At 45.2% G+C, this 16,149-nt stretch overlaps 1 pseudogene; it reads right to left on the minus strand.

Annotated features, from left to right (window-relative positions):
• The window catches only part of LOC119352305, a 42,543-nt pseudogene extending 32,577 nt beyond the window's left edge, over window positions 1–9,966 (minus strand).
• Window positions 9,967–16,149: the final 6,183 nt, after the last annotated feature.

Consider the following 16,149-nt stretch of genomic DNA (forward strand, 5'->3'; position numbering starts at 1 on the left):
AATCTTCCAGATAAGATAGTGATTGACAGAATTCTCTAGTCACCATCACCAAGTTAGTAGAACTTCGTGATGAACTATAATATGCAAGGGATAACGGAAATGATTCCCAAGCTCTTCGTGATTCTGAAATCGACGAAGGTAGAAATCAAGAAAAACATCAAGCAAAGGGCAAAGGGAAGAAGGCGAACTTCAAGAAGAACGACAAGTAAGTTGCTGCTCAAGTGAAGAAGCCCAAGTCTGTTCCTAAGCCTGAGACTAAGTTCTTCTACTACAAAGGGACTGGTCACTGGAAGCGGAACTACCCCAAGTAATTGGCGGATAAGAAGGATGGAAAACTAAACATAGGTATATTTGAGATACATGTTATTGATGTGTAATTTACTAGTGTTTATAGCAACCCCTCACTATTTGATACTAGTTCAGTTGCTAAGAATAGTAACTCGAAACGGGAGTTGCAGAATGAACAGAGACTAGTTAAGGGTGAAGTGACGATGTGTATTGGAAATGGTTCCAAGATTGATATGATCATCATCGCACACTCCCTCTACTTTCGGGATTAGTGTTAAACCTAAAATAAATGTTATTTAGTGTTTGCGTTGAGCATAAATATGATTGGATCATGTTTATTGCAATACGGTTATTCATGTAAGTTAGAGAATATTTATTGTTCTATTTACATGAATAAAACCTTCAATGGTCATACACCCAATGAAAATGGTTTGTTGAATCTCGATCGTGGTGATACACATTTTCATAATATTGAAGCCAAAAGATGCAAAGTTAATAATAATAGTGCAAGTTATTTGTGGCACTGCCGTTTAGGTCATATTGGTGTAAAGCGCATGAAGAAAATCCATGTTGATGGGCTTTTGGAATCACTTGATTATGAATCAGTTGATGCTTGCGAACCATGCCTCATGGGCAAGATGACTAAGACTCCGTTCTCCGGAACAATGGAGCGAGCAACAGATTTGTTGGTAATCAGACACACTGATGTATGTGGTCTGATGAATATTGAGGCTCGCGGCAGGTATCATTATTTTTTGATCTTCACAGATTATTTGAGCAGATATGAGTATATCTACTTGATGAAACATAAGTCTGAAACATTTGAAAAGTTCAAAGAACTTCAGAGTGAAGTGGAAAATCATCGTGACAAGAAAATAAAGTTTCTACGATCTGATCGCAGAGACAAATATTTGAGTTACCAGTTTGGTCTTCAATTAAAACAATGTGGAATAGTTTCACAAAATCGTGCCACCTGGAACACCACATCATAATGGTGTGTCCGAACGTCATAACCGTACTATTATTGGATATAGTGCAATCTATGATGTTTCTTACCAATTAACCACTATCATTTTGGGGATATGTTTTAGAGACGGCCGCATTCACGTTAAATAGGGCACCATCGAAATCCATTGAAACGACGCCTTATGAACTGTGGTTTGGCAAGAAACCAAAGATGTCGTTCTTGAAAGTTTGGGGTTGCAATGCTTATGTGAAAAAGTTTCAACATGATAAGCTCAAACCCAAATCGGAGAAGTGCGTCTTCATAGGATACCCAAAAGAAAATGTTGGGTACACCTTCTATCACAGATCCGAAGGCAAGATATTCATTGCTGAGAATGGGTCCTTTCTAGAGAAGGAGTTTCTCTCGAAAGAAGTGAGTGGGAGGAAAGTAGAACTTGATGAGGTAACTATACCTGCTCCCTTATTGGAAAGTAGTTCATCACAGAAATTTGTTCCTGTGACTCCTACACCAATTGGTGAGGAAGCTAATGATGATGATCATGTAACTTCAGATCAAGTTATTACCGAACCTCGTAGGTCAACCAGAGTGAGATTCGCACCAGAGGGGTACGGTAATTCTGTTCTGGAGGTCATGTTACTTGACCATGATGAACCTACAAACTATGAGGAAGCGATGATGAGCCCAGAATCCGCGAAATGGCTTGAGGCCATGAAATCTGAGATGAGATCCATGTTTAGGAACAAAGTATGGACTTTGATTGACTTGCCCAATGATTGGCAAGCCATTGAGATTAAATAGATCTCCAAGAGGAAGACAGACACTGATAGTAGTGTTACTATCTACAAAGCTAGAATTGTCGCAAAAGGGTTTCGACAAGTTCAAGGTATTGACTACGATCAGAGTTTCTCACTCGTATATATGCTTAAGTCTGTCCGAATCATGTTAGCAATTGCCGCATTTTATGAAATCTGGCAAATGGATAAACAAAATTGCATTCCTTAATGGATTTATTAAAGAAGAGTTGTATATGATGCAACCAGAAGGTTTTGTCACTCCTAAAGGTACTAACAAAATATGCAAGCTCCAGCGATCCATCTATGGACTAGTGCAAGCATCTCGGAGTTGGAATATATGCTTTGATAAGTTGATCAAAGCATATAGTTTTATACAGACTTGCGGTAAAGCCTGTATTTACAAAAAAGTGAGTGGGAGCACTACAACATTTCTGATAAGTATATGTATGACATATTGTTGATCGGAGATAATGTAGAATTATTCTGCAAAGCATAAATGAATGTTTGAAAGGAGTTTTTTCAAAGAAAGACCTCGGTGAAGCTGCTTACATATTGAGCATCAAGATCTATAGAGATAGATCAAGATGCTTGATAAGGTTTTCAATGAGTACATACCTTGACAAGATTTTGAAGTAGTTCAAAAGGAACAGTCAAAAAGGAGTTCTTGCCTATGTTACAAGGTGTGAAGTTGAGTAAGACTCAAAACCCTACCACGGCAGAAGATAGAGAGAGAATGAAAGTCATTCCCAATGCCTCAGCCATAGGTTCTATAAAGTATGCCATGTTGTTTACCAGACCTATTGTATACCCTGCCCTGAGTTTGGCAAGGGAGTACAATAGTGATCTAGGAGTAGATCACTTGACATTGGTCAAAATTATCCTTAGTGGAATAAGGATATGTTTCTTGATTATGGAGGTGACAAAAGGTTCGTCATAAAGGGTTACGTCGATGCAAGTTTTGACACTGATCCAGATGACTCTAAGTCTCAATCTAGATACATATTGAAAGTGGGAGCAATTAGCTAGAGTAGCTCCGTGCAGAGCATTGTTGACATAGAAATTTGCAAAATACATACAGATCTGAATGTGGCAGACCCGTTGACTAAACTTCCCTCACAAGCAAAACATGATCACACCTTAGTACTCTTTGGGTATTAATCACATAGCGATGTGAACTAGATTATTGACTATAGTAAACCCTTTGGGTGTTGGTCACATGATGATGTGAACTATGGGTGTTAATCACATGGTGATGTGAACTATTGATGTTAAATCACATGGCGATGTGAACTAGATTATTGACTCCAGTGCAAGTGGGAGACTGAAGGAAATATGCCCTAGAGGCAATAATAAAGTTATTATTTATTTCCTTATATCATGATAAATGTTTATTATTCATGCTAGAATTGTATTAACCGGAAACATAATACATGTGTGAATACATAGACAAACAAAGTGTCACTAGTATGCCTCTACTTGACTAGCTCGTTGATCAAAAATGGTTATGTTTCCTAACCATAGACATGAGTTGTCATTTGATTAACGGGATCACATCATTAGGAGAATGATGTGATTGACTTGACCCATTCCGTTAGCTTAGCACTTGATCGTTTAGTTTGTTGTTATTGCTTTCTTCATGACTTATACATGTTCCTGTGACTATGAGATTATGCAACTCCCGTTTACCGGAGGAACACTTTATGTGCTACCAAATGTCACAACGTAAATGGGTGATTATAAAGGTGCTCTACAGGTGTCTCCGAAGGTACTTGTTGGGTTGGCGTATTTCGAGGTTAGGATTTGTCACTCCGATTGTCGGAGAGGTATCTCTGGGCCCTCTCGGTAATGCACATCACTTAAGCCTTGCAAGCATTGCAACTAATGAGTTAGTTGTGGGATGGTGTATTACGGAACGAGTAAAGAGACTTGCCGGTAACGAGATTGAACAAGGTATTGAGATACCAACGATCGAATCTCGGGCAAGTAACATATCGATGACAAAGGGAACAACGTATGTTGTTATGCGGTCTGACCGATAAAAGATCTTCGTAGAATATGTGGGAGCCAATCTGAACATCCAGGTTCCGCTATTGGTTATTAACCTAAGACGTGTCTCAGTCATGTCTACATAGTTCTCGAACCCGTAGGGTCCGCATGCTTAAAGCTTCGATGACGGTTATATTATGAGTTTATATGTTTTGATGTACCAAAGGTTGTTCGGAGTCCTAGATGTGATCCCGGACAAGAAGAGGAGTCTCGAAATGTTCGAGACATGAAGATTGATATATTGGAAGCCTATGTTTGGATATCGGAAGTGTTCCGGGTGAAATCTGGATTTTACCGGAGTACCGGGAGGTTACTGGAACCCCCGGGAGGTAAATGGGCCTTAGTGGGCCTTTATGGAGAAGAGGAGAAGCGGCCAGGGTTGGGCCACGCGCCCCTCCCCCCTAGTACGAATAGGACAAGGAGAGGGGTGCGGCGCCCCCCTTCCTTCTCTCCCTCCTCTTTCCCCCTCCCGAATCCTATTCCAACTAGGAAAGGGGGAGAGTCCAACTCCCGATGGGAGTAGGACTCCTGCTGGCGCACCCTCTCCCTAGCCGACTGCACCCCTCTTGCTCCTTTATATACGGGGCCAGGGGCACCTCATAGACACAATAATTGATCGTTTGATCTTTTAGCCGTGTGTGGTGCCCCCCTCCACTATAGTCCACCTCGATATTACTGTAGCGGTGCTTAGGCGAGGCCCTGCGTCGGTAGAACATCAACATCGTCACCACGCCATCGTGCTGACAAAACTCTCCCTCAACACTCGGCTAGATCGGAGTTCGAGGGACGTCATCAGGCTGAACGTGTGCTGAACTCGGAGGTGCCGTACGTTCGGTACTTGATCTGTCGGATCGTGAAGACGTACGACTACATCAACCGCGTTGTACCAACACTTCCACTTTTGGTCTATGAGGGTACATGGACAACACTCTCCCCTCTCGTTGCTATGCATCACCATGATCTTGCGTGTGCATAGGAAAATTTTGAAATTACTACGTTACCCAACAAGAGCCTCGGACACGTTTCCGGCTACAGGTTCCGAAGCATGTGCGTCCGCACATGATGAGCTTGATCGGGTGTCAATCGTTGAATTCAGCTCCGCGGACATCTTCCCGACTTGCCTTTAGGCGACGTGCTAAACTCATTAAAAACACTCTCCTTAGCGGGGGACTCGTAACCGAATTATATCCAGTTCAAACTGGAGGCTATTGACGGAGAAATTTGCTTCCCACCCCCGCCCACTTAATAGCCACTGTCGAAGACTTAACTGACATGCTCGATTACGGCTTCGACGACATCGACGATATGGACGACGATGCCGGAGAAGAAGAGGCCCAAAACCCGCCATCTACCGGACGCTGGACGGCTACTTCCTCGTATGACGTATACATGGTGGATGCACCAAAAGAGAATAGCGACAATGACAAGGAAGATCCAGTCGAGGATAAACCTCCCGAGATACAACCAAAGTGCCGGCGTCAGCGGCACCGCTCTAAGCCATGCCGCAGCAAAGACAGCAACACCGGCACAGGAGAAGATAACACTCCGGACAGTGCCGAAGACAATGAAGACCCCGTTGAGGCAACTTCCGAACAAGATGAACGGGAAGACGGGCAAGTTAGCCCTGATGAACATGCCACACACGAAGACTCGGAGGACAGTAATTATCTTCCACTCTCCGAGGATGAGGCGAGCCTCAGCACCGAGGATTTTATCGTGCCTGAGGAACCTCTCGAGCAGGAGCGCTTCAAGCTCCAGCTAATAGCCAGTGCAAGGAGCCTGAAAAAGAAACAGCAGCAGCTTCAAGCTGATCAAGATCTGCTCAATGATAGATGGACTGATGTCCTGGCAGCCGAGGAATACGGCCTCAAGCGCCTAGCCAAAAGTTTCCCAAAGTGCAAATTGCTACCTCAGTTCGATGACGAGGCATTGGAGACCGTACCATCATCGTGCAATGCGGCTGACCGACCAGCACGCGGTCGGGATAAAGCGACAACTCAAGACGAACACCAGCCTGCCCTACCTCACCGTAAAGGCAGAGATAAAACAGCTTGGGGACACACATATGACCTACATCAAGACTTGGATGGTAGAGCAGGTCAGAACAGATCAATCTATGGATCACGGGGGCGTGCCCTGACACACGATAACGGCTATCTAGCCAGACACAATAGCCATACTCACGCCAGGGCCGAGAACCGCAGACAGACTCTATCCGAGCTACGTCGCGACGTGGCCCGACATAGAGGCGCCGCTCACCCACTTTGCTTCACTGATGAAGTAATGGACCACGAATTCCTAGAAGGGTTTAAATCAATGAATATTGAATCATACAATGGAACAACAGATCCCGCGGTATGGATTGAGGACTATCTTCTTCATATCCACATGGTCCGCGGCAATGATCTCCATTCCATTAAATACCTACCACTAAAACTAAAGGGACCAGCTCAGCACTGGTTAAACAGCCTTCCAGAGAACTCCGTTGGCAGCTGGGAAGACCTGGAAGACGCCTTTCGCGATAACTTCCAAGGTACATATGTCTGGCCACCAGACACCAATGACTTAAGTCACATCATCCAGCAGCCTGGAGAGTCAGCCAAAAAGCTCTGGACTAGGTTCTTAATTAAAAAGAACCAAAATGTCGATTGTCCGGATGCCTAAGCCCTCATGGCCTTCAAACACAGCGTCCGGGATGAATGGCTCGCTCGCCACCTCGGTCAAGAAAAACCAAAATCCATGACAACCCTTACCGCTCTAATGTCCCGCTTTTGCGCAGAGAAGACGGCTGGCTCGCTCATAGGAGCAACGACGCTAGTGACCCGGGCACTTCCAAAGTCCGAGACAGCAACGGAAAGCTGCGACGCAATAAACACATGCGTTGTAATAATGATGAAATAACACAAGACACATCAGTTAACACCGGATTCAGTGGCTCCAAGCCCGATCAACGAAAAAGCCATCCAAGGAAAATAGAGAGGGACCATCCAACCTCGATAAGATATTGGATTGGCCCTTCCAGATTCATGGCACCCCTAATAAACCAGCTACTCATACTAACAGAAGATGCTGGGTTTTCAAACAAGCCGGCAAGCTAAAAGCCGAACACAAGGGGAAGGGGTCGCCCAGTGACAGCGACGATGAAGAGACTCGCCAGTTGAATACCGAGGTTCCGAAGCAATTCCCCCTCGAAGTGAAAACCGTAAATATGGTATATGCGACACACACCCCTATAGGGGAGCAAACGCGCGCACTACGGGATACATACGCCATAGAGCGGGTTCCCCCAAAAATTAGTCATACCCATCCCGAAGGATCGGCAACTCTAATCATCGATCCAATCATTGATGGGTTCCACCTCACGAAAGTCCTTGTGGACGGCGGCAGTAGCCTTAATCTACTATACCAAGACACTATCCACAAAATGGGCATTGATCCTTCTAGAATCAAACCCACCACAACAATTCTCAAAGGAGCAGTACCCGGCGTAGAAGCTCACTGCACGGGCTCCGTCACACTGGAAGTCATTTTTGGTTCGCCAAACAACTTCCGAAGCGAGGGCTTGACCTTTGGTATTGCCCCGTTCCATAGTGGCTACCACGCACTTCTGGGGCATACCGCTTTTGCTTGATTTAATGTGGTCTCACTCTACGCCCTCACAAAACTTAAAATGCCCAGTCCGCACGGCGTCATAACAATAAACCGAAATACAGGACACTCCTTCCGTACAGGGAATTGTACTACGGCCATTACAGCCGAAGCACAAAGCGGCCTCGTCAAGCCGCACAACTCATCGGCCATTAAGCCGCCGGTTTCCATTAAATGGAACCAATCTGTCTCAGAGCAGGATTAGTAGTTCAGCCTCCGTTGTTCGCCACACAATCACGCGAAGTTTATAACGCGCATGCATAATTATGCACTTAAAATACCTTGGACATCGGCGGAGGCACAATACGGGCAAGCCTACAAGCACTCCCATTTCCTCCTTTTCATTTCTAACTATTCCTTTTTATCTTATCACAGGTGACGCAAAATATTGGTCATCTCACAAACTCTTTCGGAGTTTGGCTTCATACACTTACCCCAAAGTTGTTCCTGTTAAAGGAATCCTTTAACCGAGGCAAGGCAGCGCAGACGTGCGACAGGAGGTCCAAATAATTTTGTAGACCGCACTCTCTATTTTGAGCCTGTAAAGTGCCTTCTCCCTCAGCCTTCGACCACCGGCATGTAAAATAGCCCGGGTCGTGGCATTATTCTTTGTAAAATGGCAATTGACATATCGATCAGATCCAAGTAAACATAATCCATATCCAGTATTCACTTTTTCTAAAAAAGCTGAATTTCTCCACTTGTTTCACACTCGCACCTCGGCACGGGTTGCCAGGGGCTCGATATGGGAACAAATGAATTGCCGACAAGTCTGAACAGCTTTATAGCACACTTCGGCATCGTGAGTTTGGACTTATATGCATCAGCTCCGAATCATGTCTTTGGTCAATAGTTGGGTTGCCCGGCTCCTATTCTTACTACCTTACATTCCGCTATATCGGCTAGGGTAGTAAAGGGAGAACTGTTGCAATTGTGTCCCGGTTTATCCGAATGAGCACCTTAGTAGAGAAAGCCGAAAACTGACTGTCATGATGCGATGAGAGCTGGTCAACCACTTGATGACTTATTAGAATCTTTCGCGATTCCTTCCGTATTGAACGAAGGACCGTTCTTCTGGTCACTCATGTAACGCACTGTATTCGGTTAACCGCGTACATACCAGGGGCCATATCGTAGACCCACTGTCAAACTCCTATGGCTAAGTGAAAGTGCTAAAGCCCTATAGTCCGATTGCCTAGTTCACCGCATTAACACCTCCTTCACGGACCAAGACGTTGGATCAAGAGTGAGCAAGTGCTTTTTCGAAGACCCCCGTATTTTATGCGAGGGGGCTGAAGCCGACGACTGGAAAACTTTCATATTATATAAAAAAGGCCGCACAGGAGGAGCCACAACTTCTAGGCATAATCTTAAAATATAATAATATTGTTTCTACAATTTCAATACATTTCACTCGAACATTATCTCTTTCGAGCACTAACCCTCTATCAAGCGGGCACCCTCTAAGACATCCTCAAAATAATACTCTGGTGTGTGATGCTCCTTGCCCTCGGGTGGACTTTTTGCTGCAACATTGGTGGCCTTCATCTTTGCCCAGTACGTCTTCACACGGGCAAAGGCCATCCGTGCACCTTCAATGCATGTGGACCGCTTAACAGCGTCAATATGTGGCACCGCATCACCTAATCGCCGTACCAAACTGAAATAACTCTTTGGAACTGGCTCAGTCGGCCACAACCGGACTATGACGTCCTTCATGGCAGAACCGGATATCTTATGGAGCTCGGCCCACTAGGCCATCTGTTCATTCAGCAACAGCGGGCGCTTCGGCGTGCTGAATTGTGACCAGAAAAGCTTCTCCGTTGCATGCCCTTCCTATGCTTTGTAAAACTGCGCCGCATAGGAGGCACTATTCAGCAAGTCCAAAAAGGCGTCTAGGGAGCTCCACATTTGATTAAGCGGGGCATACTTCGGATCGGCGAACTTGGTCTGTAATAAGAAAGGCTTACCAGCCGCTATCTCCCCAACTTGCCGGATCTCTTCCTGACGCGCTCTAGACTCAGATCGTGCTTCTCCTGCCTCTTGTAATGCCTTGTCAAGATCGAATGCTTTGGCCTTGTTATCCTTCTCGGGGAATTCGCACCGGACAGTGGCTTCCTTCAGCTCGCGCGCCATAGTGGCCATTCTCTCCTCACACTGGCGCTGAGCAGCCTGTCCGGCTTCTAACTCATCAACTGCCTTCTTGGCAGCCACATTACTCATCCGGGCTTGCTCCTTGGCTCGGGCAAGTTCAGCCCGAAGGGTCTCAACCACGGCAACACCATCTGCAGATACGCATGTCTTAGAACATAATTCTAGCTTCGTGCTCACGTTACTATACATACTCTAACACATACCTTGCGCCTCATCGAGTTGCCTGTTAATAGGCATGATGTTGTTATCCACCACATCAAGCTTATGCTCCAGACCTGCAACCTCTGTAGCGTGGGCAGTCGTCTTGAAGGTAACAACCTGTGTTTCCAGTCATTAGATTATTACTTGAGGACATCTTTTTCGATCCTCTGATTGCCTACCTTTGGGCGCCAACCAGAGTCTCAGGGGCTACTGTCTATACACATGTGCATTTTGCGTATAGAGCACAATCAAAAATATAACATTACATACCTCGAAGCCTCTTAGCAGGCCCATGAAGGCTTCATTCTATCCGCTTTTCACGGACAGAATCCTCTCAACCACCATACCCATCAAGGTATGATGCTCCTCTGAGATTGACGAATACCATAACATGTTCGTCAGTGTATCCGGCGCATCTGGATTCTCGGAAGCAGTTGTGACAGTACGGACTCCCTTTGAAAGGGTATGTCTACTCGACCCTAGAGTCGCCTCCGGCTGTAAACCGGATATTCTAGAGCCTTTATTGTTAACCCTTGTAGGGACCGCACACTTCGGACCCTGGGCGGCCAAAGTTTCACCTTGGGGTGCTGGCTCCATTATCCCCTAACCGAGAGAGACCCTCCGGGACGACACCTCGACGTCGTCCGCCCTGTTGGGCGAGGAAGCTTGTGGAGGCGTTTCGCTTTCCATCATCTCTGGTAGAAGGTCCCCTGAGGAGGAAGATTGTTGAGGAAGACTGTGTGCCGGACTACAAAACGCATATTCTAGATGTTAGCTTTGCAAAGAGAAAAGGAACGGGGTATGTTTAAAATATCTTTGTTCACTTACGATTCGGCTGGAGGCTTATCCTTATGAAGGGATTGTGCGACAACGACCCCTTCCGAGCCTGAACCACCCGACAGAGGTGTTTTTCCCCGCTTAGGAGCCCTTACCTCCCAACTATTGGAGGCGGACCTTTTCTTACCATAGGAAGAAGGGATGTCAGCTTCCCCTTCTCTTTTGTGTTCAGAAGAGGGAGCCCTAGTCTCCCCGGACACAGTGTGTGGTTTGCCTCCAGGATGGAAGCCACCTTTGGCCCCCGCTCTCCTCATTCCCCTCTTCCACCGGCGCCTGGTATGGCGCCAGGACTAGCATCCTTGTTAGTACGGGACTAGCTGAGTCTTCGGGAAGAGGAGCCGAACAACTGATTTGCTCCGCCTTCTTTATCCAGCCCTGGAAGAAGATGGTTTTCTCAGCATCTAATTATGAGGTGCGTATCTAAGCTGTATTCGAGAGTCAAGTTCTTACCGAGGTATCCGAATGGTTGTAGTCAAGGCCGACGTCCTCTGTAGTATCCGACCACTATTTTCGTTTCCCAAAAAATAACTTCCACATTCCTTTGTGCGTCGCACTGAAGAAGTGCCGAAGGGTTCATGGTCCTTCTGTATTAAACTCCCACATACGGAGGGGCCGTCTTTGGCACGGGAGGACCCGGCTGACTAGCATTACTTGAATCACATCAATGAGTTCAGTGTTCTTCTCAAGGAGACTTCAGATGTGGCTCTGTAGAGTCTGCACTTCATCGGTTGATCCCCAGTCCAACCCCTTATTGACCCATGATGCGAGCTGAATTGGAGGGCCAGATCGGAACGCAGGTATAGCTGCCCACTTGGTGCCATGGGGTTCAGTGATGTAAAACCACTCCCGCTGCCATAAGTCGGAAGATTCTGTGAAGGATCCTTTTATCCAGGGAGCGTTGATAACTTTGCCCACTGTAGCACCACCGCACTCTGCTCGTCCCCTGTCGACTACCTTCGGCTTCACTTTAAAGGTCTTAAGCCACAAGCCGAAGTGTGGGGGTATACGGAGGAAAGCCTCGCACATGATAATGAACGCCGAGATATAAAGGAAGGAGTCCGGAGTTAGATCGTGAAAATCTAGCCTGTAATAGAACATAAGCAATCGAACAAAGGGGTGGAGGGAACCCTAGCCCTCGGAGGAAGTGGGAGATGAATACGACACTCTGGCTAGATCTGGGATTAGGAATAACCTGCCCTTGAGCAGGAAGCCTGTGGAGGATTTTCGCGGTCAGGTATCTGGCCACCCTAAGCTTCGCGATGTCCTCCTCTGTGACGGAGGAAGGCACCGACCAACCTTGAAGACTGGGGCCGGCCATGACTGGGATGCTTGAAACAATAGAAACCTTGGGTCCTGGAGCTCGAGGTTAGAGAGGATGAGAAAAGGGTTGGCGTAAAGAAGCCAGACGGGCCTTAGTCCCTTTATAAAGGTAATAACTATCGAACACCTCCTCTTCGACCATGAAACCTGCCTATTCTTAAGGAATCGTGCCAACCGGACGGTTGGAATACCCATGCCCGTGTTGATGAGGACCCCGCAATACGGGGACACGATCTCTGCTTTGACAAGACGTGCCAATGAAACCGCGTCTCAAAACATGGAACGGCAAACGAAAAAAAACGGTCCGATATAATAACCAGGTGGTGACGTGATATCACATCATAAAAAAATGTCAACAAATTGGACTAGCAAAATATTATTTCCTCTGTGGTGGTGTGTGGTATTTGTTTTGCAGAGCCAGACACGTTCGCTGCGTCCAAAGACTGTGTTGGATTGTTCGAAGAAGGAACCCGCCTTGCAATGCCGAAGACAATTTACGCGCCGGACACCTCGTCATTGAAGCCTGGTTAAGGGGCTACTGAGGGAGTCCTGGATTAGGGGGTCCTCGGGCGTCCGTACTATGGTACGTGGGCCGAACTGATGGACTGTGAAGGTGCAAGACCGAAGACTCTCACCCGTGTCTGGATGGGACTCTCCTTGGCGTGGAAGGAAAGCTTGGTGTCCCAATATGAAGATTCCTTTCTCTGTAACCGACTTTGTACAACCCTAGTCCCCCCCGGTGTCTATATAAACATGAGGGCTTAGTCCGTAGAGACGGAGAATCATATTCATAGTCATACAGGCTAGACTTCTAGGGTTTTAGTCATTACGATCTCGTGGTAGATCAACTCTTGTAACCCCCATACTCATCCATATTAACCTAGCAGGAGGTTGGGTTTTACCTCCATCGAGAGGGCCCGAACATGGGTAAACATTGTGTTCCCTGTCTCCTGTTACCATCAACCTCAGACGCACAGTTCGGGACCCCCTATCCGAGATCCGCCGGTTTTAACATCGACAGTAACCTCCGGGTACTCCGAAAAATACCCGAATCATTTTGGAACCATTCCGGTGTCTAATACGTCTCCAACGTATCTATAATTTTTGATTTCTCCATGCTATATTATCTACAGTTTTAGACATTACTGGGCTTTATTATCCACTTTTATATTATTTTTGGGACTAACCTATTAACCGGGGGCCCAACCCAGAATTGTTGTTTTTACCTGTTTTAGGGTTTCGAAGAAAAGGAATATCAAACGGAGTCTAAATGGAATGAAACCTTCGGAAACGTGATTTTCTCATCAGATAAGATCCAGGAGACTTGGACCCTCCGTCAAGAAAGCCACGAGGTGGTCATGAGGGTAGGGGGCACCCACCCTAGGGCGCGCCCCCTGCCTTATGGGCCCCTCGAAGCTCCACTGACGTACTTCTTCCTCCTATATATATCCACATACCCCCAAACAATCGAGGACGGAGCCAAAAACCTAATTCCACCACCACAACTTTCTGTATCCACGAGATCCCATCTTGGGGCCTGTTCCGGAGCTCCGCCGGAGGGGGCATCGATCACGGAGGGCTTCTACATCATCATCCAAGCCCCTCCGATGAAGTGTGAGTAGTTTACTTCAGACCTACGGGTCCATAGCTAGTAGCTAGATGGCTTCTTCTCTCTTTTGGATCTCAATACAATGTTCTCCCCCTCTCTCGTGGAGATCTATTCGATGTAATCTTCTTTTTGCGGTGTGTTTGTTGAGACCGATGAATTGTGGGTTTATGATCAAGTCTATCTATGAATAATATTTGAATCTTCTTTGAATTCTTTTATGTATGATTGGTTATCTTTGCAAGTCTCTTCGAATAATCAGTTTGGTTTGGCCTACTAGATTGGTTGTTCTTGCCATGGGAGAAGTGCTTAGCTTTGGGTTCGATCTTGCGGTGTCCTTTCCCAGTGACAGAAGGGGCAGCAAGGCACGTATTGTATCGTTGCCATCGAGGATAACAAGATGGGTTTTTTATCATATTGCATGAAACTATCCCTCTACATCATGTCATCTTGCTTAAGGCATTACTCTGTTTTTAACTTAATACTCTAGATGCATGCTGGATAGCAGTCGATGAGTGGAGTAATAGTAGTAGATGCAGAATCATTTCGGTCTACTTGTCTCGGACGTGGTGCCTATATACATGATCATACCTAGATATTCTCATAACTATGCTCAATTCTGTCAATTGCTCAACAGTAATTTGTTCACCCACCGTAGAATACTTATGCTCTTGAGAGAAGCCACTAGTGAAACCTATGGCCCCCAGGTCTCTTTCATATCAATCTCCATTACTTTATTATTGCTTTGCTTTTACTTTATTTACTTTGCATCTCTATACCAAAAATACCAAAAATATTATTTATCATCTCTATCAGATCTCACTTTCGTAAGTGACCGTGAAGGGATTGACAACCCCTAAGCGCGTTGGTTGCGTTGAGCTATTATTTTTGTGTAGGTACGAGGGACTCGAGTGTAGCCTCCTACTGGATTGATACCTTGGTTCTCAAAAACTGAGGGAAATACTTATGCTACTTTGCTGCATCATCTCTTCCTCTTCGGGGAAATCCAACGCAGTGCTCAAGATGTAGCAAGAAGAATTTCTGGCGCCGTTGCCGGGGAGTCTGCGCAAAAGTCAACATACCAAGTACCCATCACAATCCCTATCTCCCGCATTACATTATTTGCCATTTGCCTCTCGTTTTCCTCTCCCCCACTTCACCCTTGCCGTTTTATCCGCCCTCTCTCTCTATCCTCCCTCTCTATTTGCCTCTTTTGCCCGTTTTCTCTTTGTTTGCTCGTGTGTTGGATTGCTTGTTTATCGCGATGGCTGAAGATAATACTAAATTATGTGACTTCACCAATACCAATAATAATGATTTCCTTAGCACTCCTATTGCTCCTCTTACCGATGCTGAATCTCGTGAAATTAATACTACTTTGTTGAATCTTGTCATGAAAGATCCGTTCTCCGACCTTCCTAGTGAAGATGCCGCTACACATCTTAATAGCTTCGTTGATTTGTGTGACATGCAAAAGAAAAAAGATGTCGATAATGATATTGTTAAATTGAAGCTATTTCCTTTTTCGCTTAGAGAGCGTGCTAAAGCTTGGTTTTCGTCTTTGCCTAAAAATAGTATTGATTCATGGAACAAGTGCAAAGATGCTTTTATCTCTAAGTATTTTCCTCCCGCTAAGATCATCTCTCTTAGAAATGATATTATGATTTTTAAACAACTTGATCATGAACATGTTGCACAAGCTTGGGAGAGAATGAAATTAATGATACGTAATTGCCCTACTCGTGGTTTGAATTTGTGGATGATTATACAAAAAATTTATGCCGGATTGAATTTTGCCTCTAGAAATCTTTTAGATTCGTCCGCGGGAGGCACTTTTATGGAAATCACTTTAGGAGAAGCTACTAAACTCCTAGATAATATTATGGTTAATTATTCTCAATGGCATACTGAAAGATCTACTAAAAAGGTGCATGCGATAGAAGAAATTAATGTTTTGAGTGGAAAGATGGATGAACTTATGAAATTATTTGCTAATAAGAGTATTTCTTCTGATCCTAATGATGTGCCCTTGTCTACTTTGATTGAGAATAATAATGAATCTATGGATGTGAATTTTGTTGGTAGGAACAATTTTTGTAACAACGCGTATAGAGAAAATTTCAATCCTAGGCCTTATCCTAGTAACCCCTCTAATAATTATGGTAATTCCGACAACAATTCTTATGGAAATTATAATAATATGCCCTCTGATTTTGAATCTAATATTAAAGAATTTATTTCTTCGCAAAAGAATTTTAATGCTATGATTGAAGAAAATTGCTTAAGAT

The sequence above is a fragment of the Triticum dicoccoides genome, chromosome 1A, assembly GCF_002162155.2.
Source record: "Triticum dicoccoides isolate Atlit2015 ecotype Zavitan chromosome 1A, WEW_v2.0, whole genome shotgun sequence".
NCBI lineage: Eukaryota > Viridiplantae > Streptophyta > Magnoliopsida > Poales > Poaceae > Triticum > Triticum dicoccoides.